The sequence below is a fragment of the Nerophis lumbriciformis genome, linkage group LG27 (genome assembly GCF_033978685.3).
Source record: "Nerophis lumbriciformis linkage group LG27, RoL_Nlum_v2.1, whole genome shotgun sequence".
In the NCBI taxonomy this organism is placed as follows: domain Eukaryota; kingdom Metazoa; phylum Chordata; class Actinopteri; order Syngnathiformes; family Syngnathidae; genus Nerophis; species Nerophis lumbriciformis.
Genome location: NC_084574.2, coordinates 30,528,188 through 30,550,680, shown reverse-complemented (window position 1 = coordinate 30,550,680; position 22,493 = coordinate 30,528,188). Strand labels below are relative to the sequence as shown.

Below are 22,493 nucleotides of genomic sequence, written 5' to 3'. Positions count from 1 at the left end.
CAACCCTCACTGGAAACGGGTCCCAAACTCTGACACTGATCATACAGGGATTGGACCGCCACAATCAGACAGTCCGATACCCCATACTCTCTGAGCACTCCCCACGGTCGAATGCCTTCTCAAAGTCCACAAAGCACATTATTGTTATTACATTATATATATATATATATATATATATATATATATATATATATATATATATATATATATATATGTATATCGCCCGAATGCAGCTGAGATAGGCTCCAGCACCCCCCGCGACCCCAATAGGGACAAGCGGTAGAAAATGGATGGATGGATGGATATATATATATATTTGCAGCGTGTCTCTAAAACGATGCAGTGTTAAGTTGTTTGCATCTTGCTAGCGTTTTTTATCATCTTTAAAATCCTAAAAAAAAAAAAAAGTGTTCTTGTCTCGCATAATGATTGTGAACGATTCCAAAAAAAAGTGCAGTTCCCCTTTAATAAATGTTGACTTCCTACCACTGTTTTTTTGAACATCCATCCATCCGTTTTCTACCGCTTGTGCCTCTCGGGGTCGCGTGGGGTGCTGGAGCCTATCCCAGCTGCACTCGGGTGGAAGGCGGTGTACACCCTGGACAAGTCGCAGGGCCAACACAGATAGATAACATTCCCTCCCACATTCACACACTACGGCCAACATATAAATGGCAATTTGAATATTTGATTAGTTTGGCAAGAAGATCAGATGCAAGATCATGGACAAAAGCAATAATGCTGTCAACGAATCACCGGGCTTTGTCTATGTTCTGATGATGTCACTGTACGTTAACTCTCCCTCTAGAAAATATCTGCATGGTCTCTGGGATACACAATATTATACGCCTTTTATCAACTTCAGAGGTGCTTAACCTTTTTGAACTAAGGGCCCACTCAAATCTGACCACAGAACTTTCCTCCAGAAGGTCTTATCTTTGTCCATGTGATGTCAGATGAAACAAAAATTTAACTGTTTGGCCACAATACCCAGCAATATGTTTGGAATCCCAGGAACACCATTCCTACTGTCAAGCATGGTGGTGGTAGTATTATGCTCTGGGCCTGTTTTGCTGCCAATGGAACTGGTGCTTTATAGAGAGTAAATGGGACAATGAAAAAGGAGGGTTACCTCCAAATTCTTCAGGACAACCTAAAATCATCAGCCCGGAGGTTGGGTCTTGGGCGCAGTTGGGCATTCCAACAGGACGATGACCCCAAACACACATCAAAAGTGGTAAAGGAATGGCTAAATCAGGCTAGAATTCAGGTTTTAGAATGGCCTTCCCAAAGTCCTGACTTAAACGTGTGGACAATGCTGAAGAAAAATGTCCATGTCAGAAAACCAACTAACTTAGCTGAACTGCACCAATTTTGTCAAGAGGAGTGGTCAAAAACTCAACCAGAAGCTTGCCAGAAGCTTGTGGATGGCTACCAAAAGCGCCTTATTGCAGTGAAACTTGCCAAGGGACATGTAACCAAATATTAACATTGCTGTATGTATACTTTTGACCCAGCAGATTTGGTCACATTTTCAGTAGACCCATAATAAATTCATAAAAGAACCAAACTTCATGAATGTTTTTGTGACCAACAAGTATGTGCTCCAATCACTCAATCACAAAAAAATAAGAGGATTAGAAATTATTGTAAACTTAAGACAGCCATGACATTATGTTCTTTACAAGCGTATGTAAACTTTTGACCACGACTGTATACCAGGCGTGTCAAACTTGTTTTCATTGAGGGCCACATCGCAGTTATGGTTGCCCTCAGAGGGCCGCTTTTAACAGTGAATAATATACAGTATGAATATAAATGTGTACATATAAAACATGTGTATAATGTGTCTTTTTTTACGTACGCTGTACAGAACCAAATCTTTTGATTGTATTGTATAAAACTGGCAGCTCAGTCATCACAATTTTACCATAGTATTTGCATTTTTTTAAATTTTTTTTTACAGCATATAAAATAAAAAAATACATGGAATTAAATGAAATGGAATGAAAAAAAGGGTACCACTATTTTTTTTACTTAAAAATTCATGCAAGTTTTTTATTCTGTAAAATCTACGGTTGTTTTGTTTTATAGTGTATTATTACTCTATATTGTAAGTGAATTTTACTGTAAAAAATGTTACTGTAAAACTTTTACATGAACAGTGTGTTGGATTACTTGCTTTGAAATCATAAGTCAAGCAGATATTTAAGTATTTATCTTTATTTAAACAAAAACATTGTTTTGAAATGTATGATATAATATTTTGTTTTATTATTAGAGATGATTAAAGTGTAAATACATGTAATTGCACACAGTATACTTATTTTTGTAATACATTTATTAAGAAAAGATAAGGTACTTTATTCACAAATATTATTTCCACGCTTTCGGGGGCCACACGAATTGATGTGGCGGACCAGATCTGGCCTTGAGTTTGACACCTGTGATGTATACAATGTTAGTGTGTTACATCACACATTTTCATTTCTCATTACATGTCCGAAAAGGAGTTGGAAGAAGTAAAGCTTATTTAATCCTACCCCTTTCTGCTTCATACCCTGCAGGCACAAGACATCAGAATCAGAATCAGAAATACTTTATTAATCCCAGAGGGGAAATTAAGATTTTTTGCACAATCCCATTCAAGATCCGACAAACATTACAGGGAGAAAGAACAGGATCGCTGACGGGTCTGCCAACTTCCGGCGGCCCTTACAAAAAAGGTGAGAAACAGGTAAACGCTGGGGGGGTAACACCCGAATACGTTTTTCAACTTGTTTAAGTCGGGGTCCAAGTAAATCAATTCATGGTAAATTCATAGATGAACGAGGATGGGTCTAAGGAGACTGAGGTGTCCGATACCTGGTGACATTAATACAAAGTTGATTGTACATGTATGTTTTTTAAAACTGACTTTTAAAAACATTGCAAAATAGTTGTATTTGTGAATTAAGACAACGTTGATGTCTAACGTTGGATCCACGTTGTTGGTTGGGAAATGACCAAATTTCAAAGGTCGAATCGACGTCACAACCTGACATTGAATAAATGTCATCAAAATGCATGTGGTTTCAATGTTGTATTTGTGTTGTTAAAAATATTGGTTGGGAAATGACCAGAACCTCATCCATCCCATCGCCTTCTGCTTATCCGAGGTCAGGTCGTGGGGGCAGCAGCCTAAGCAGGGAAGTCCAGACTTCCCTCTCCGCAGCCACTTTGTCCAGCTCCTGCCAGGGGATCCCAAGGTGTTCCCTGGCCAGCCAGGAGACGTAGTCTTCCCAACGTGTCCTGGGTCTGCCCCGTGGCCTCCTACCGGTCGGACGTACCCTAAACACTCTTCTTTTTATTTAAGGTTCAATACGTTCATCAGGATTCTTCTTCCTTGTAATTTGTAAACACTTTGCGTTGGAACACTTTCTTAAAGTGGATCATTTTAGTACATTGTTTGATTTCTTTGCTTAATCCATTCCATAATTTAGCCATTAGCGAATAAAAATCCATAGATTAGCTACACTTTTGTTCAAAGCTTGGGAAAAAAGTAGCGGCTTATACTCCTAAAAATACGGTATTTCTTTTATTGATTAGAATTCCGAAGCCTGGAATTGTCAATAAAAAAGTATTTGAAACACGCACCATGTCTGACAGCCACATAAATACTGAACAAAAACCTGGGAACACAACCAAAGTCTCAAGACATACTCACAACCAAGAAACCATAATATGAGTTTGTATGATTTTTCCCTTTAATCACCACCACAAGGGATTTGAAATCCAAACAATCGAGATGTGACTGCAAAGTGTGGACTTTAAGAGGTTTTACACTTTGTGAATTACAGCTATTTTAATTCGCAGGTGCTCGGTGTATTATATTCTGACAATAGAAATTGTTGTAAATGTGTATGATTTTTAACACTTGGACAAAGTGACCAGTGTGTATAACTGTATATATGAGCTATGAAAAGCGGTGCTTTACATGCTTACTGTGAGATTGTCTAGTGCCAATTATTACCGCAGCTCTTACACTCGTCCATGATGAGCCACTTTGCATGAATGTGAGCGTGAGAGACAAACATGGGTTTCAGCCTCTCTGTGAAGGACTGCATGCCTTCCGGTCGTTTAAAAGCAGCTCACGTTCTTCAATTGCATTGCTTTTCTGACCCAATCAAATCCACTTGACTTCTGTAGCACTGTGGCAGTTTGATTGTACACTGTCACCATTTTGTGTAGTGGTGTTAGTTTCACCAAACAATAACAGAGGATCAAACATTCTGCCACATAAACGTTATATATACAGGTAAAAGCCAGTAAATTAGAATATTTTGAAAAACTTGATTTATTTCAGTAATTGCATTCAAAAGGTGTAACTTGTACATTATATTTATTCATTGCACACAGACTGATGCATTCAAATGTTTATTTCATTTAATTTTGATGATTTGAAGTGGCAACAAATGAAAATCCAAAATTCCGTGTGTCACAAAATTAGAATATTACTTAAGGCTAATACAAAAAAGGGATTTTTAGAAATGTTGGCCAACTGAAAAGTATGAAAATGAAAAATATGAGCATGTACAATACTCAATACTTGGTTGGAGCTCCTTTTGCCTCAATTACTGCGTTAATGCGGCGTGGCATGGAGTCGATGAGTTTCTGGCACTGCTCAGGTGTTATGAGAGCCCAGGTTGCTCTGATAGTGGCCTTCAACTCTTCTGCGTTTTTGGGTCTGGCATTCTGCATCTTCCTTTTCACAATACCCCACAGATTTTCTATGGGGCTAAGGTCAGGGGAGTTGGCGGGCCAATTTAGAACAGAAATACCATGGTCCGTAAACCAGGCACGGGTAGATTTTGCGCTGTGTGCAGGCGCCAAGTCCTGTTGGAACTTGAAATCTCCATCTCCATAGAGCAGGTCAGCAGCAGGAAGCATGAAGTGCTCTAAAACTTGCTGGTAGACGGCTGCGTTGACCCTGGATCTCAGGAAACAGAGTGGACCGACACCAGCAGATGACATGGCACCCCAAACCATCACTGATGGTGGAAACTTTACACTAGACTTCAGGCAACGTGGATCCTGTGCCTCTCCTGTCTTCCTCCAGACTCTGGGACCTCGATTTCCAAAGGAAATGCAAAATTTGCATGGTTGGGTGATGGTTTGGGGTGCCATGTCATCTGCTGGTGTCGGTCCACTCTGTTTCCTGAGATCCAGGGTCAACGCAGCCGTATATATACATGTGTCCTGGGCATGACGTTAAAGTTCATCCGGCAGTGGAGGCTCTCCTTTGGGGGGTCTTGGGGCACTAGGAGGTTAACCCCTTAACTACTGTTACCCCAGGCGGCCCTTGGCAAAAGCCTAGTACCTGACTGCCCCCTAGCCAGGGATACGTTAAGACCTCAACGGCGGAGCAGGCAGAAGACGGTAGATTTGCGGCTGCTAGACTTTTGAAATGCGGCTGCTAGACTTTTGAAATGCGGCTGCTAGACTATTGACAAGAACAAGAAAGTTTGATCATATTACGCCTATACTGGCTCACCTGCACTGGCTTCCTGTGCACTTAAGATGTGACTTTAAGGTTTTACTACTTACGTATAAAATACTACACGTTCTAGCTTCATCCTATCTTGTCGATTGCATTGTACCATATGTCCCGGCAAGAAATCTGCGTTCAAAGAACTCTGGCTTATTAGTGATTCCCAGAGCCCAAAAAAAGTCTGCGGGCTATAGAGCGTTTTCTATTCGGGCTCCAGTACTATGGAATGCCCTCCCGGTAACAGTTAGAGATACTATCTCAGTAGAAGCATTTAAGTCCCATCTTAAAACTCATTTGTATACTCTAGCCTTTAAATAGACCCCCTTTTTCGACCAGTTGATCTGCCGTTTCTTTTCCTTTCTCCTCTGGTCCCCCCTCTCCCTTGTGGAGGGGGAGACACACAGGTCCGGTGGCCATGGATGAAGTGCTGGCTGTCCAGAGTCGGGACCCGGGGTGGACCGCTCGCCTGTGCATCGGTTGGGAACATCTCTGCGCTGCTGACCCGTCTCCGCTCAGGATGGTTTCCTGCTGACCCCACTATGGACTGGACTCTCACTATTATGTTGGATCCACTATGGACAGGACTCTCACAATATTATGTCAGACCCACTCGACATCCATTGCATTCGGTCTCCCCTAGATGGGGGGGGGGGGGTTATGAGTTTGAACATCAAATATCTTGTCTTTGTAGTGCATTCAATTGAATATGGGTTGAAAAGGATTTGCAAATCATTGTATTCCGTTTATTTTTTACATCTAACACAATTTCCCAACTCATATGGAAACGGGGTTTGTAAACAATTAAACAATTTTAAGCCAGTAATTTCCAGGAGTTTTGTCACCCTCTGAGACACTAACTTAATGTGTTGCCTTCATTATAACACTTACATAAGGCTTTTAACTTTTTGCGGCTCCAGACAGATTTTTGGTCCAATTTGGCTCTTTCAACATATTGGGTTGCCGACCCCTGTCTTGATGTAAGGAAAAGGCTGGGAATAAGTTTGCTGTAAAAAAAAAATTCACATAAAGCGCCCTGTCATTTATTTGAAGGTTTACGGACTATTTTTGGTTCTCAATCATGTCTCCTGTGTCTGAATGGGCTGGACCGGAAGCGTTATCGTAAACCAAGGCAAAGCGCAGCAAAAAATGAATCGATAAATAAACGGTAGTCCATATTTGATCAACCCACTGTACAAACTCCCCTGTTGTATATTTGTATTTACAGAGGAGACGGTCTCCTCTTGTCTTGTTCACTTTGGGAAAATAAACGTGTCCAACTCTGCTGAACTTGCCATCTTTTGAATCAGCAAAGATGTCAGAGTTGTGTGACAATTTTAAAAAACAAAAAACAACTTTGCAGACATTGATATCTCTCCCGCCTCGTGCTCCATCTCTTTGCCATATTTCGGCACGTGTTGGAGGTGTTTGGGTATTTCACTTGGCCGGGGCCCGCCTGTGCTCCCTGCAGGCATTTGGTGCTCAGTACAAAGAGCCTTGCAATAACTCGTCAGTCTCTTCCTCAAGCGTGCCATACCAGAGCTCCTGTCTAAAAAACAAACACGCGGGAATTGATCAAGGAATGCTGAAGGCTATTGTTTAAATAAATCAGACTGAGTAAACACTGATTAATTTCTGCAATGATCAAATGTAAACAAGATTTTAGCCTTTCTGGTTATTATTAAAGGGGAACTGCACTTTTTTGGGGGGGATTTTGCCTATCGTTCACAATCCTTATGAGAGACAAAAAGACAAAAGTAGTTTTATTCTTTCGCTTTCTAACATTTCATGTTTTGTTTGTACACAGCTAACTTGCGAGCGTATGTACTGTAGTGTACGGTGATGTGCTGCATGTATCATGATCAATAGTAGAGTGACTTACTCGATGCCCTTTGAGACACTTGGGATTCAGGGCTATATAAATAAACATTGATTGATGGACAGTTGTCTTTTTGGTCCAGCTGAACGGGGATGTTTCCAGTTGATTTGGGTAAGCAGTCCATTAATTCGGCATAGCTTGGCTCAAAATTCCAGATTCGCAGCTTCCGTTTGCTCTAACGTTTCAGCCTGTTCTTTGTGCTCACATCTATAAGCAGCAGTTCATCCACCATATATTTATTTAAAAAAAAGATAAGGTTGTGAATCCTAATTTGTCCAAAAATAGTCATCTTTGTTGTCTATTACCAAGTCTGCCATGATTAGAAAACACACTCGCGTTCGATCCCGGGAGTAGGAACACATTTGTTGCAGGAAGGAAACGGAAATAAATGCGCCGAAAAATTAGTTCCGAAATATGGTAAATATTGTACATATTACATATTCTTAGGATCATGTCTGTTATTACATTATATACAGTAGAGGCCAAAAGTTTGGACACACCTTCTCATTCAATGCGTTTTCTTTATTTTCATGACTATTTACCTTGTAGATTGTCACTGAAGGCATGAATGAACACATGTGGAGTTATGTACTTAACAAAAAAAGGTGAAATAACTGATTTTTTTTAATATTCTATCCATCCATCCATTTTCTACCGCTTGTCTCATTCGGGGTCGCGGGTGTGCTGGAGCCTATCTCTAATTTCTTCAACATAGCCAACCTTTGCTCTGATTACTTTTTTGCACACTCTTGGCATTCTCTCGATGAGCTCCAAGATGTAGTCACCTGAAATGGTTTTCACTTCACACGAGTGCTTGAAGCTCATCGAGAGAATGCCAAGAGTGTGCAAAACAGTAATCAGAGCAAAGGGTGGCTATTTTGAAGAAACTAGAATACAAAACATGTTTTTAGTTATTTAACCTTTTTTTGTTAAGTACATAACTCCACATGTGTTCATTCATAGTTTTGATGCCTTCAGTGACAATCTACAATGTAAATAGTCATGAAAATAAAGAAAGCGCATTGAATGAGAAGGTGTGTCCAAACTTTTGGCCTGTACTGTATATAATGTAGCAGCGTGTATACCGGTATATAACGTTGATGGAGGGTTTTGAAGTTGTTTGAGATGGCTTTGAATGGTGATTCCCATTGCATCTTTTAAGCGTTTTTTATCATCTTTAAAATCCTAAAAAAAAAAAAAAAAGTGTTATTGTCTCTCATAATGATTGTGAACGATTGGCCAGATTCCAAAAGTAGCCGGTGGGGTTTGGGCACCATTTAAGCACTTGCAGTGTTTCACATGTGCCAATTTGGCACCGGTGTGGGATAATATGTAAAGGGTACCAGTCTCTTGCAATTTAAAGCTATACAAATAAAATGTATTTAAAAAAGCCACAGTATAATATTACTGTTCAATGTGCTTCAATAAGAATCGCAATCAGGGCCGGCCCGTGGCATAGGCCGTATAGGCAAATGCTAAGGGCGCCGTCCATCAGGGGGCGCCACGCCAGTGCCACAAATGTTGGAGAAAAAAAAAAAAAGTTGGTACTATTATTTCTAAATACAAAAAATAATCCCATGTTAATTAAAATGCAAAGTAAAGCCTATATAATAGAAATATTATTTGTTACAACATTACGCCCCCCCCCCTCCCCGCCCCCTCCCTTCCCGTATCATGACTCTTTTTGGACGTCACCACATCAAAAAATCAACACAAGATGTCAAAACGGCCAAAACTGTCAGGTGCCCAGGGAAGAAATAAGAGAAAAGAAGAGGAGGAGAAACGAGAAAAAGACAAGAGGTAGCAGGTAGGTAACGTTAGCCTACATGAAATTATTTGTCTGTTACAGAATGTGATAGTAACCTGGCTTTTTAGCATTAAGCTAATGTTACATGATTCGGCAATTGCTAATCAATAAATAGCTAGTTCTGTTTTAATGTCGGGTTAATATTGTGGAGGGGGCTAAATTGTTATGGAAAATAATAATGTAACGTTAGGTAATTACAGTACTCCCACCTTACATTCCTCAGGGACATTTGTATTAGATCTTTTAAGCAGGTGTTTTTTGTTTACATTGTTATTGCCTTCTGGTTAGCTAATGTTTGCCCTGCAGGTAATAGTCACTTTTCCACCCCTTTATATATTAGGTATAGTTGTAAGCCTAGTTGTTAAAGTGCACATCATTAATGTAAATTAAGCAATATGTATGTAAAAAATATTGTATTTCATATATTCATTTTTTATTTTTTGCATTCATTTATTTATTCATATTTTTTTTATCTTGTTAACTATTCTGATTGTTAATTTGCTTTCTTTAAGTAAAAAAAAGGTCAAAGACAAAGCTATTCGGTTTCTTGTGAGTATATACACTTTACTGCCGATGTGGGGGGGGGGGGCGCCACCTAAAATCTTGCCTAGGGCGCCAGATTGGTTAGGGCCGGGCATGATCGCAATAAATAAAGGTGTGTCAATCTCAGTTTCATTAAGGGGCCACATTGCAGTTAAGGCTACCTTCAGTGGGCAGCGTGTAACAATGAATATATGTCTAAAATTGTAAAACTGCCTTGTGATTTATTACAAAATTGCCTCTGCATTTGATTGTTTGATTTTTTTGTTACCTACAAATTGAATGAGAACTTTCTTTGACATCAGAAATCAACGTGACAAGCGGATATTTATTTCTATTTTTACAAAAAAACATTGTAATACCGAATTTTAAAGTTAAAGTACCACTGATAGTCACACACACACTATGTGTGGTGAAATTACCCTCTGCATTTGACCCATTCCCTTATTCCACCCTCTGGGAGGTGAGGGGGAGCAGTGAGCAGCAGCGGTGGCCGCGCTTGAGAATCATTTTGGTGATTTAAACCCCAATTCCAACCCTTGATGTTGATATGATATATTTTTCGCATGATCAGATTGTATTAAAGTGTAAAATACACACAATTAATGCACTACATCACAGGTGTCCTAATTGTGGCCTGCGGGCCAAGTGCGGTTTGCCAACGTTATGAGTTTGACAAGGAATCTTGCCCGCAGGAAGATCGCATTCGTTTTATAACTCTAACATTTTCGATGCTGCTATTTTGTCGCCATCCAGTGGACAACAAGAGTTTTTCATGGTCAATAACCTTATAATATACACTGCATGCGCAGCATTTATTTATTATTCATAAAAATTTGGACACACCTGCACAACATCATTTTTTTGGTCAAAATTAACAGGACAAATACATTTCGTTAGAAAGATTAAATACTTTATTTTTTTTAAATATTATTTAAATTTTTTATTACTTATTAATTATTTATTTATTTTTTACATGTGTTTTTTTGGATTATTATTTATTCTATTTTGTTTTTAAGTACTTTATTGACACACACACACACACACACACACACACACACACACACACACACACACACACACACACACACACACACACACACACACACACACACACACACACACACACACACACACCGAAAAATGCCTACCTCTTTAGGACCACCCTTTCTAGATATATAAAGATTTGTATTTACAACATTAATAATACATACATACTATGCAAATATAAAAACCTTGTTGTGAAAAATTAGTTGGAATTTCACAAGAATAAGGTCACAATTTCACAAGAAATTTACTCAATAACAGTCGCATTTTTGCAAGAAAAGCTTAACATTTTGGTAATTTTATGAAAAGAGTCGTAATTTTACTCGAAAAAGTCACAATTTTATAAGAAAACTTTAAAATGTGGGCAATATTATAATAATAATCTGAATTTTACTCAGCAAAATTATGACAAAAGTAATAATTTTACTAAAAAATTTCATTTTTTTACAAGAAAAACAAAACAATTTGCCACATTGTGATAAAAGTCAGAATTTTACATGACAAATGTCACCATTTTGCATTAAAAAGTAATAATTTTACATAAAAAAGGAAAAATCTTACGAGAAAATATTACAATATTACAGAAACAGAAAGAATATGAGAAATTGTTCCCAATTTTATGAGAAAAAAGTCAACACATTGTGAGAAAAAGACTGCTTTTAGTTAATACATTTTTTTTTTAATTTTTTTTATTTGTAATTGGTTTTTAATCTTCATTATTTACTTCAAGTTATTACAGTATGTCTCTATATACATATTTATTTGATTTAAAAAAAAAAAAAATTTGGGCCAAAGGGGGCGCATTTCAATTTCTTACACACACTTGTTTTTTCATATGTTGACCAGAATGGGAGCACTTTTAAAACCAACACACAGTCAATTTGAAAAATCCCTCCTTTTTGGAACCACTCTAATTTTGATAGATTTCACCACCAGGGGTGCAAATGAGACATTTTCTATTAGATGCAATGGTTTTCCGTATTGGGACCATGATTTATGTCCTAACTTGTTCACCGGTCCTCATATGGAAGGTACTTTCCTTGTTGATGTCTCAAGAAGTGTAGAAACACACACACACACACACACACACACACACACACACACACACACACACACACACACACACACACACACACACAATTTTCAGGCTTTAGAGCCACATAAAATGATGTGGCGGGCCAGATTTGGCCCCCAGGCCTTGAGTTTGACATCTGTGCAGTAAACTTTTACTGTATTTAGGTATGAGCGGCTTACTTTTTGCTAATGTCAACCTCTGCATTAATGATTGATAATAATTGCTGCGAATGAGACTTGTTGATTAATTTAGCAGTTTATCTCAAGGAATACAACGAAAGATAAGAGCAAAATCAATATAAGATGTGGAAACCTTCTGGTGCCTTTCACTCTCATTTTCTTACTCACGACACATATTGTTTAGTATTTGTCTGGCCGGAACACGTCCAATTTGGGCGGGTGAAGGAGGTAAAATGAGCCTGGCTTCTGTTTAGTTATGGGGAGGGTCCACAGGTCCAGGCAGGAAAACAGCACTTACTGAGGCCACTGTCTGTGTTATTGTAGGACTACAGGGAGAAGGTGGAAAGAGCAGGGGCCCGAGTGGAGCGTCTGCAGAAAGAAGAGTATAGAAGGGAGGTACGGTAAGGGAAAACAACTGCTGCATTGGCACTGGGTCTAAATACGAAATGATAGTGTTAACGCACACACTGCAGACGAGAAAACATGTGTAACACATACTGTACATATACAAGTACATATACATACATACACTCATGCATACAATCATCAAACATATATTAACGTTGTTGCCCTAGGGGAAACTGGGTAAAACACAGCACTCTGACAAAGCTTAACCTATTGTTATTATAACAATCTACAAGGTTAATATAGTTGGCTGCATAAGAGTCCGTACTTCTCTGTACAATGTACAAATACAATCGGGCAATAGTCATTCACACTAGTGTGCCGCGGCACAGTGGTTGAAAAACACTGAGTCAGACCATTAATGACATTGTTGTCTGACTCACCTGCCCTACACATGAAGCTGTACACAAGATGATGTAGAGTGGCAGAGCAAGTGGGGACCCCAATACTGACAAACATTTGGCTTGCACTGCAGCACCTTGAAGCTCTTAGAAGCAGTCTCATGCTGTCATTGTAAGCCACAATGAGCTTCTTAACACTGGCTTGTTTAAAGCGCATACTTGCCAACCCTCCCGGATTTTCCGGGAGACTCCCGAAATTCAGCGCCTCTCCCGAAAACCTCCCGGGACACATTTTCTCCCGAAAATCTCCCGAAATTCTGGCCTCCATGTCCGCATGGATTAATGTTGTTGTAATATATTGAGTTGGAGGCAATAAACAGGCGAGGGGATGAAGTACGTCTCTTTACTGTAGACTTCAGAACAGACTCACACACTTGACGTCAGGTGCGCAACACCACGTAAATCGTTGGCCAACCAAAAAGTAACCACAGTACGCTATAGCCAACATTCACCAGGAGATGGCAACAGACAAACTGCACTGTGCGCTGTCTCTGTCCCTCTTGATATATATATATATATATATATATATATATATATAAGAAAATACTGCACTTTCAGTGAATTCTAGCTATATATATATATATATATATATATATATATATATATATATATATATATATATATATATATATATATATACACACATCTATATATATATATATTTTTTTAATTTTTTTTTATCATATATATATATACATATATATATACATATATACAGGGACGTGCACATGATTATAGAGGGGCATGGGCTCAAAGTCAGAAAAGGGCAGGACATTTTTTTTTGGTCCTTTACACAATATGGAAATTAATGTAAAATAAATTTCCTAATAGGAAGCTAACTATACAACTATACTATACTGCAATATTTGATAAGACCTTTTCTCCTACATCACTTGTAGCTCCTTCAACTTCCCCCTCATCTATGGCTTCCTCTGCAGTAGTATCATCTGCCTCCCTTCCTGTGGATTCTTCCTCCCCAACATTTACCGGGATTTCTATGGCTTCCTCTGTGTCAGGAGTTGCATCTAAAGCCTCTTTTCTCTCAGGTGTTGCTTCTACACTCTCCTCCTCCTCCTCTCTCAGGTGTTGCTTCTAAGGTCTCTGCCTCTCTCTCAGGTGTGACACTTTCTGAGGTCTGTGGTCTTTCTTGAATTCTGGTGCTAGTACTTGGTTTTAGCCATGCATTGAGAGGTCTGCTACCCTTAGCTGCTTCCTGGCGCTCCTTCTCCTTCCTTTTATGTATCCTTTCTTTTTTTTGGCATTATGCTGCAGGCATAATCAACATGAATCAAGTTTAAATACAGATGGTAATATTCCTAACAGATAACCTACATCTTATATCCCCAGAATGCAGAAATTATTATTATTATTAATAATAATAATAATAATAATTATTATTATTATAAAATATTATCATTATCATTATCATCATTATTATTATTATTATCATTATCATTATCATTATCATTATTATTATTATTGTTATCATTATTATTTTGTTAACCCACACAGTAATAGCAAAGTCACAATAAACTTTATATCTAAACCTCTACTGTGAGAGAAATGTGATCTGCCGTAAACACAGTGCATTATATTTTGAAAATTAACCCGGTGTTTTATTTTGTATTTTGTACACTACTTCCTGTCCCACACGATCCGCTCTGCTCTGTGCGGAATGGATGTGCCGTGCTAAATTGATGCGCCGTGCTCCGACGTCCAGCAAAAACAGAAGCTGACACATTGAATAATAGAATAATACAGCGTTTTTCTGAAATATTACCCATATTAGATGCTGAATAAGTGGACGGCGACTCGACCATAACTCACAGGTTCAAGTTGCTCCACTCTCCTCTCACTTACTCACTCACTCGCCCTCTCTCTCCCTCTCTGGCGGAAGCGGCAGGCTCAAACAACCCGGTATTACAAGAAAACGTGGAGTTTTTTGTACCGCTGTTTTTTTGTTTTTGTTTTTTTACATCCCTGACAGGAATTTATTAATGTTGTTTAAAGAAAAAACAAACAAAAAAAAACCCACACACACAGGCAGAGGGCACTTTTTAAGACGAGGCAAAAAAGGGCAGGGGCTCAAGCACCCATAGGGCCCTATGTGTGCACGTGCCTGCATATATATATATATATATATATATATATATATGAAATACTTGACTTGGTGAATTCTAGCTGTAAATATACTCCTCCCCTCTTAGCCACACCCCCAACCACGCCCCGCCCCCCCGACCACGACCCCCACCCCCACCCCCCACCTCCCGAAATCGGAGGTCTCAAGGCTGGCAAGTATGTTAAAGCGACACCACAGATGGGCAGTATATTATGAGGGGCCGTTAGGGACATTATTCAGAATTATTAGGTTATTATTAGATAGGCTCCAGCACCCCTCGCGACCCCAAAAGGGACAAGCGGTAGAAAATGGATGGATGGACATAACTAGGACTTAAAAGTTCCTGCTACTCACTAAGATCAGAAGGTTGCCAGGAGTAGCTTAATTAATATTATTTGCGTCAGGAAGCCAAGAACCTGCAATATATTAAAAGGTGTTACTACAAACATTGAAATACTGACCCCAAAAAAACATTTCCAGAAAGAGCTTCTACTTTTTTTATCCATCGATCCATATAAAACAATACAACATTGTGTTATAAAAGCAGTGTTTGGAAGAGCGTATGATTTCACTCAACACTTCAACAGGAATAAAACAACTAAGGCTAGGTTCGACTTTTCATCAGGTCTCCATAGATCTCTTAAGTACAAATGGGAAACCTAAAACTTATTTTATAACTTATTAGATGGTGAGAGAAGCCTTGATTGCTAGCTAGCAGACAGCACCATACCAACACAGCGGAGTGGCAGTAGGTAGTACATAATAATATATCATAATAAAAGAATAGATATTTGGGAGCAACAGATTTCGGGGCAAAAATATACCGCATGTACAAACATACCCATCCAGGTTTGTAGCAATTTAAGACTAGCTAGTCAGCTAGCCTTCAAAACTAGTTTGACCCACGTCTTGCTAGCTTCGCGGCTCTGACGTAAATGAATGGAACCCTGTCCACCATATCAAATTAGTAACGACCATACAAGGTTTACAACACGTATTCAACTGGCAGCTAGGTCATTTCGGGACTTATATAGAGAAACATAAAGTACCTACCAGACACGAGGGAACTCCAAACACTGCCAGGTGGCAGGTTATGGCCGTTGTTACTCACGCATGCGCAGAGCCTCAGCACTTGTGCGCAAATTATTTTGGGTTGGAACAACGACCCAATTATTTTCGGGTTCATCCATCCATCCATTTTCCTCCACTTATCCGAGGTCGGGTCGCGGGGGCAGCAGCCTAAGCAGGGAAGCCCAGACTTCCCTCTCCCCAGCCACTTCGTCCAGCTGCTCCCGCGGGATCCCGAGGCGTTCCCAGGACAGCCGGTAGACATAGTCTTCCCAACATGTACTGGGTCTTCCCCGTAGTCTCCTACCGGTCGGACATGCCCTAAACACGTCCCTAGGGAGGTGTTCGGGTGGCATCCTGACCAGATTCCCGAACCACCTCATCTGTCTCCTCTCGATGTGGAGGAGCAGCGGCTTTACTTTGAGCTCCTCCCGGATTACAGAGCTTCTCACCCTATCTCTAAGGGAACTAATTTTGGCCGCTTTTACCCATGATCTTGTCCTTTCGGTCATAACCCAAAGTTCATGACCATAGGTGAGGATGGGAACGTAGATCGACCGGTAAATTGAAAACTTTGCCTTCCGGCTCAGTTCCTTCTTCACCACAACGGATCGATACAGCGTCCGCATTACTGAAGACGCCGCACCGATCCGCCTGTCGTTCTCACGATCCACTCTTCTCCCACTTGTGAACAAGACTCCTAGGTACTTGAACTCCTCCACATGGGGGAAGATCTCTCCCCCAACCCATGGACTCGGACTTGGAGGTGCTGATTCTCATCCCAGTTGCTTCACACTCGGCTGCGAACCGATCCAGTGAGAGCTGAAGATCCTGGCCAGATGAAGCAATCAGGACCACATCATCTGCAAAAAGCATAGACCTAATCCTGCAGCCACCAAACCGGATCCCCTCAACACCCTGACTGCACCTAGAAATTCTGTCCATAAAAATTATGAACAGAATCGGTGACAAAGAGCAGCCTTCGCGGAGTCCAACCCTCACTGGAAACGGCTCCGACTTACTGCCGGCAATGCGGACCAAGCTCTGACACTGATCATACAGGGAGCGGACCGCCACAATCATACAGTCCGATACCCCATACTCTCTGAGCACTCCCCACAGGACTTCCCGGGGTACACGGTCGAATGCCTTCTCCAAGTCCACAAAGCACATGTAGACTGGTTGGGCAAACTCCCATGCACCCTCAAGGACCCTGCCGAGAGTAAAGAGCTGGTCCACAGTTCCACGACCAGGACGAAAACTACACTGTTCCTCCTGAATCCGAGGTTCGACTATCCGGCGTAGCCTCCTCTCCAGTACACCTGAATAGACCTCCTTACCAGGAAGGCTGAGGAGTGTGATCCCACGATAGTTGGAACACACCCACCGGTTCCCCTTCCTAAAGAGAGGAACCACCACCCCGGTCTGCCAATCCAGAGGTACCGCCCCCGATGTCCACGCGATGCTGCAGAGTCTTGTCAACCAAGACAGCCCCACAGCATCCAGAGCCTTAAGGAACTCCGGGCGGATCTCATCCACCCCCGGGGCCTTGCCACCGAGGAGATTTATAACTACCTCGGCAACCTCAGCCCCAGAAATAGGAGAGCCCACCACAGATTCCCCAGGCACTGCTTTCTCGTAGGAAGACGTGTTGGTGGGATTGATGAGGTCTTCAAAGTATTCCCTCCACCGATGCACAACATCCGCAGTCGAGGTCAGCAGAACACCATCCTCTCCATATACGGTGTTGACAGTGCACTGCTTCGCCTTCCTGACTCGACGGATGGTGGTCCAGAATCGCTTCGAAGCCGTCTGGAAGTCGTTTTCCATGGCTTCCCCGAACTTCTCCCATGTCCGAGTTTTTGCTTCCGCGACCGCCGAAGCCGTACACCGCTTGGCCTGTCGGTACCTGTCAGCTGCCTCTGGAGTCCCATGAGCCTAAAGATCCGATAGGACTCTTTCTTCAGCTTGACGACATCCTGTTCTAGGATTACTGCCACGACAGGCACCAACCACCTTGCGGCCACAGCTATTGATTTATAAACGTGTATGTTAAAGTTAGTATTGAGATACCTATAGTTATACCAATGTTATACCAATGAAATTTAGATAGGTATGGTTATTTTAATTTTATTTAAGCTAATCAAATTAGATTTAAATGTGTCACCCCAAAGAGTGGCTTGGATCACTTTTTTTTAGTGTATAGTGTGTTTTATACACATCCGTCCATCCCTTTTCTACTGCTTGTCTGTCTCAGGGTCTCGGGTACACCCTGGAAGCTATAATTTGCTTCTATTCATGTAGGCCAATTTGTGTAAAAAAACAATTTCCCTTAAGTTCTTATCGTGGAAAAAATGCTCAAACATCAACAGCGTACCCACATGGACAATAACACCCCTTGACAGGTCAGTAAGGTCAAGCCTTGTATTGTGTGATAGTTTCGCTCCAGGGGATCGTTCCGGACTTCCTCCTCCAAACCCACCTGGCGCCAATAGACACCCTAGAGAAAGTGTGGGTGTGTGGAGGCGGGGGAGGCGAGTTAGTGACGGCGGGGTTGTTTGGCGTTCTATTCTCTCTGCCACCCCGCAGGGAAGAAATGCAGTGCAAAATACCACGAAGCAGTGCCGGAGGAGGCTATATGTTATGGTCACAGAAGCGTATGAGCGTATTGATGGATCTGTTTTGTCCCCTGCAGTTTATCTGTTCGCTTTATGCGCGTGCACAAGCGTGGGATTCCAGAGATAAAGACGTAGAGATGACTGACATGAACGATCTTGACATCTATGGAAGCTTACATGACCAAACGAAAAGAATAGAGTTGCCTCGTTATATGCTGGGAAAACACATAAGGCGGGATGAACACAAAAATACAGCTTCAGCACAATTGATAATAACTATAGCAATGGCCCTTAAGCATAAGAGTTGTGTGATAAAATACACATAATTATTCTAACAAAAAGGCAACTATCGGGCCGATCCAGGTCATCTCTAAAACCTACCAAAGGTGTCAACATTTTTCTTACTGACACTGATTTAGGTGTTCTATGACAGCACCAGCAGCAGCGTTGCGGTCTGTAGGGTAAATAAGGTGAAATAAGTGGAGCGTGACATTTTTTTTGTCACAGCTAAGGGAGTATGAGAGCACTCAAAAATTTAAAATATTGTAACCGAGAGTCCGGTAAGTTATACGGTAAGCTAGAGGCACTTTTTAAAACCTAACGGTCCCGTCTCATTCGTTTTGTTCTCTTTTTCCCCACCAGTCACACACTTCCGGCCTGTACGTGTCACATCCAACAACAAAAAAAAGTCTCTAAAAAATGCCTTACACTTTGTTAATTATTTTCCTATCAATTGCAGCAAACGCGTTGGGATTAGTTATACTGATTGCGCAGCTTGCCAAGCTGTAATGTTCTCAGGGCTAAAGTGGAGCTTGAAGCAGAACTTTATTTTGAGGCCCCGCTTCCCATTACAAAAAATGTTCACACATTTTTTATTTACGTTAAACAATTTTTGTACTTTTTCAAATCCAACTTGAATTTAATCTGATGCATGTTCTGTTCTAAAAGGAATTCCTGGAAAATGTATTAAATTATTATTTTTTCAGTGCAAAATAAAAAAATAATAACATCGTTAAAAACACAAGCATATTAACTGTCACAATGCAATTAAATGTAGAACAGAGGAACCCAAGGATGCAGACGAACAGTGGGTAAAACAGTTATTTTAGTCACTGCCGTTGTGTCCTTGGGCAAGACACTTTTCCCACCTGCTCCCAGTGCCACCCACACTGGTTTAAATGTAACTTAGATATTGGGTTTTCACTATGTAAAGCGCTTTGAGTCACTAGAGAAAAGCGCTATATAAATATAATTCACTTCACTTCTTTTACTTAAGGAAAAAGTACTCACAACAGTGACCCAAACAGGAGATGACAAGAGGCGACGGTGCGAAAAAGAGAAAACAAAACAAGCTCCGTGGAAAAAAGAACAAAAGCTAATATACAAAAATAATTAGACTTGGGTTGGAGTTGCAAGACATGCAAACTACCACACAACACCAAGCTGGATGGCACTGGGAATAGCCAAGAAGGTAAGCATCAAAAAACTCGGGAAGCACAGAAGTCTTCTGACATGGAGAGTCAGGAGGAATCGCTGGGTCCAGCTGTCAAGGTGCTGCTTAAGTAGTGTCGGGAAGATTGGACACAGCTGTGCACGTCTCACAACTCCGTCCACAAGGGGAACACAGGAACTCTAGGAAGAAGAAAAAAAGTAAGAGCTAGGTCTACTGCACCAACAAAGGAAAACTGAACATACAAACCACAAGGTGGCAGCAGGCGGTGACATTAACCTTACTATACAAAAGGGTTGTACGGTATACCGGTACTAGTATAGTACTGCGGGACTATTGAATCAAAAGCTGTACTATACTCTGTTTTAAAAGTACCGGTTCCCCATTTGAAATGTTTTTATTTTTACCCGGCATGACGGAGCGTCGTCATCACGTCGTGACATTGCTGGTTTTACGAGCAGAGGAGCATGTTCGGCAGCGCACAATCACGGAGTACTTACAAGCAGACACAGTGTGTAGACAGAAAAGGGAGAATGGACGCATTTTGGCCTAAAAACTAAAGATAAAAGTGAAGTTATAACACTGAAACGCACTCAGGAAGAGGTGCTTTAAGACATGGCTAGGGTTGCGTTTTGACCAGTTGTTCCTCCCAGGGAATTCAAGTTGCTGGTCACTCCCAAGCTCTTTTGATGACACATAAAGCTGAGTAGAAGGACCACCAGAGACAGAATAGGTATTTTGTAATTTTATTTCCAAAGTCTTTGGAAATAAAGTTGAGACCCAATCCCGTATAGAAGCGCTCACTAGCACAGCTACAATGATCTAATCCAACATACGGAAAACTTCTCTTCTTTAAAGTCTCTCTTGCCCCCACCCTCCTTGTCCCTTCCTCCACAGCTGGGCACAAGATAAGAGAAATAATTTATTGCTACTCCCCCTCTCTCTCACCTCACCCCAGGTCCCTTTTGTTTATTATCTAAAGTCGGCTTTAGACGAGAAGCAGAGAAGATCTCCCCCTTCACATTCTTAAAAGTTGGCACACAGTACTTGCAGACAACCAAAAGATAACAAATAAAGAACACTAGCTGTTTTGTAATATGACTATGAAAATAAAGAAGTAACACACAAATATGGATATATGTAATTATCTGCCTCCGTCACTTGCTTGCTAGCAGCTAACAACCACTTGCAGTCTGCAGTGTTTTAGCTACTTCTAAATCACTAATCCTCGCCTCCATGGCAACAAATAAAGTACGTTTCTTACAAGTATCATCCCTGCAGGACGAGGAATAGCTAAGCATGCTCCACTACACACCGCAGCTCACCGGCGTCACCACTAATGACGCCGTTCCTGAATGTAAACAAACGCCATGTGTGGATCTACACCTGACATCCACTGTAATGATACCAAGTACAAGAGCATATCCAGTCGATACAACTATGATTACATCAATATTTTTTATCGTCACAATTTTTTTTTTTCCTTTTAAAAAAATTCATATTATGTTTATAAACTCAGGAAATATGTCCCTGGACACATGAGGGCTTTGAATATGACCAATTTATGATCCTGTAACTACTTGGTATCGGCTCGATGCCTAAATTTGTGGTATTATCCCAAACAAATGTAAAGTATCAAACAACAGAATAAGTGATTATTTCATTTTAACAGAAGTGTAGATAAAACCTGTTGAAATGGAAAATAACCAGATATTAACAGCAAATGAACAAGTGGATTAATACTTTTTTTTTTTTTTTACAGCTTGTCCTTTATAATGTTTACAAAATAATAGAATGATAAATGACACAATATGTTACTGCATACGTCAGCAGCTAAATTATGACCCTTTGTTTGCTTACTTACTACTAAAAGACAAGTTGTCTAGTATGTTCACTATTTTATTTAAGGACAAACTTGCAATAAGAAACATATGTTTGATGTACCGGAAAGATTTTTTGTTAAAATAAACCCAATAATGCCATTTTTTGTGGTCCCCTTTATGTAGAAAAATAATCGAAAAGTATTGAAAAGTATCAAAATACATTTTGGTACCGGTACCAAATTTTGGTATCGGGACTACCCTACTATACAACAACATAGAATGGTAGCCAGTGCCTCCTGCTTTATTAGATAAGCATGACTTAAACGCACCACAAGAGCGACTGGGACATTGGGGGGTAATCTCCCATCATAGTCTTATCAGTGACAGAAAATAGGAAGCGGCAGGGAATACATTAGCGATAACATTTCGTATAAAGCTCTCTGTCATTTATTAAATTAATTTTATATCTTTTTCTTTATGTACTTCTTTTTTTTTTTTTTTGTGAAACTATTTTTATACCTTTCTGATTAAACTAGGATTTTAAATTGATGCATG

General features: G+C 40.4%; 1 protein-coding gene across 2 annotated transcripts in view; it reads right to left on the bottom strand.

Annotated features, from left to right (window-relative positions):
• Positions 1-20,170, bottom strand: part of pkd1a (polycystic kidney disease 1a) — a 143,311-nt gene extending 123,141 nt beyond the window's left edge. For both annotated transcript variants that reach the window (XM_061988148.2, XM_061988150.2), the window contains exon 1: positions 19,956-20,170. The gene's annotated coding sequence lies outside the window, so the exon portion shown is untranslated. The remainder of the gene's footprint in view (positions 1-19,955) is intronic.
• Positions 20,171-22,493: the final 2,323 nt, after the last annotated feature.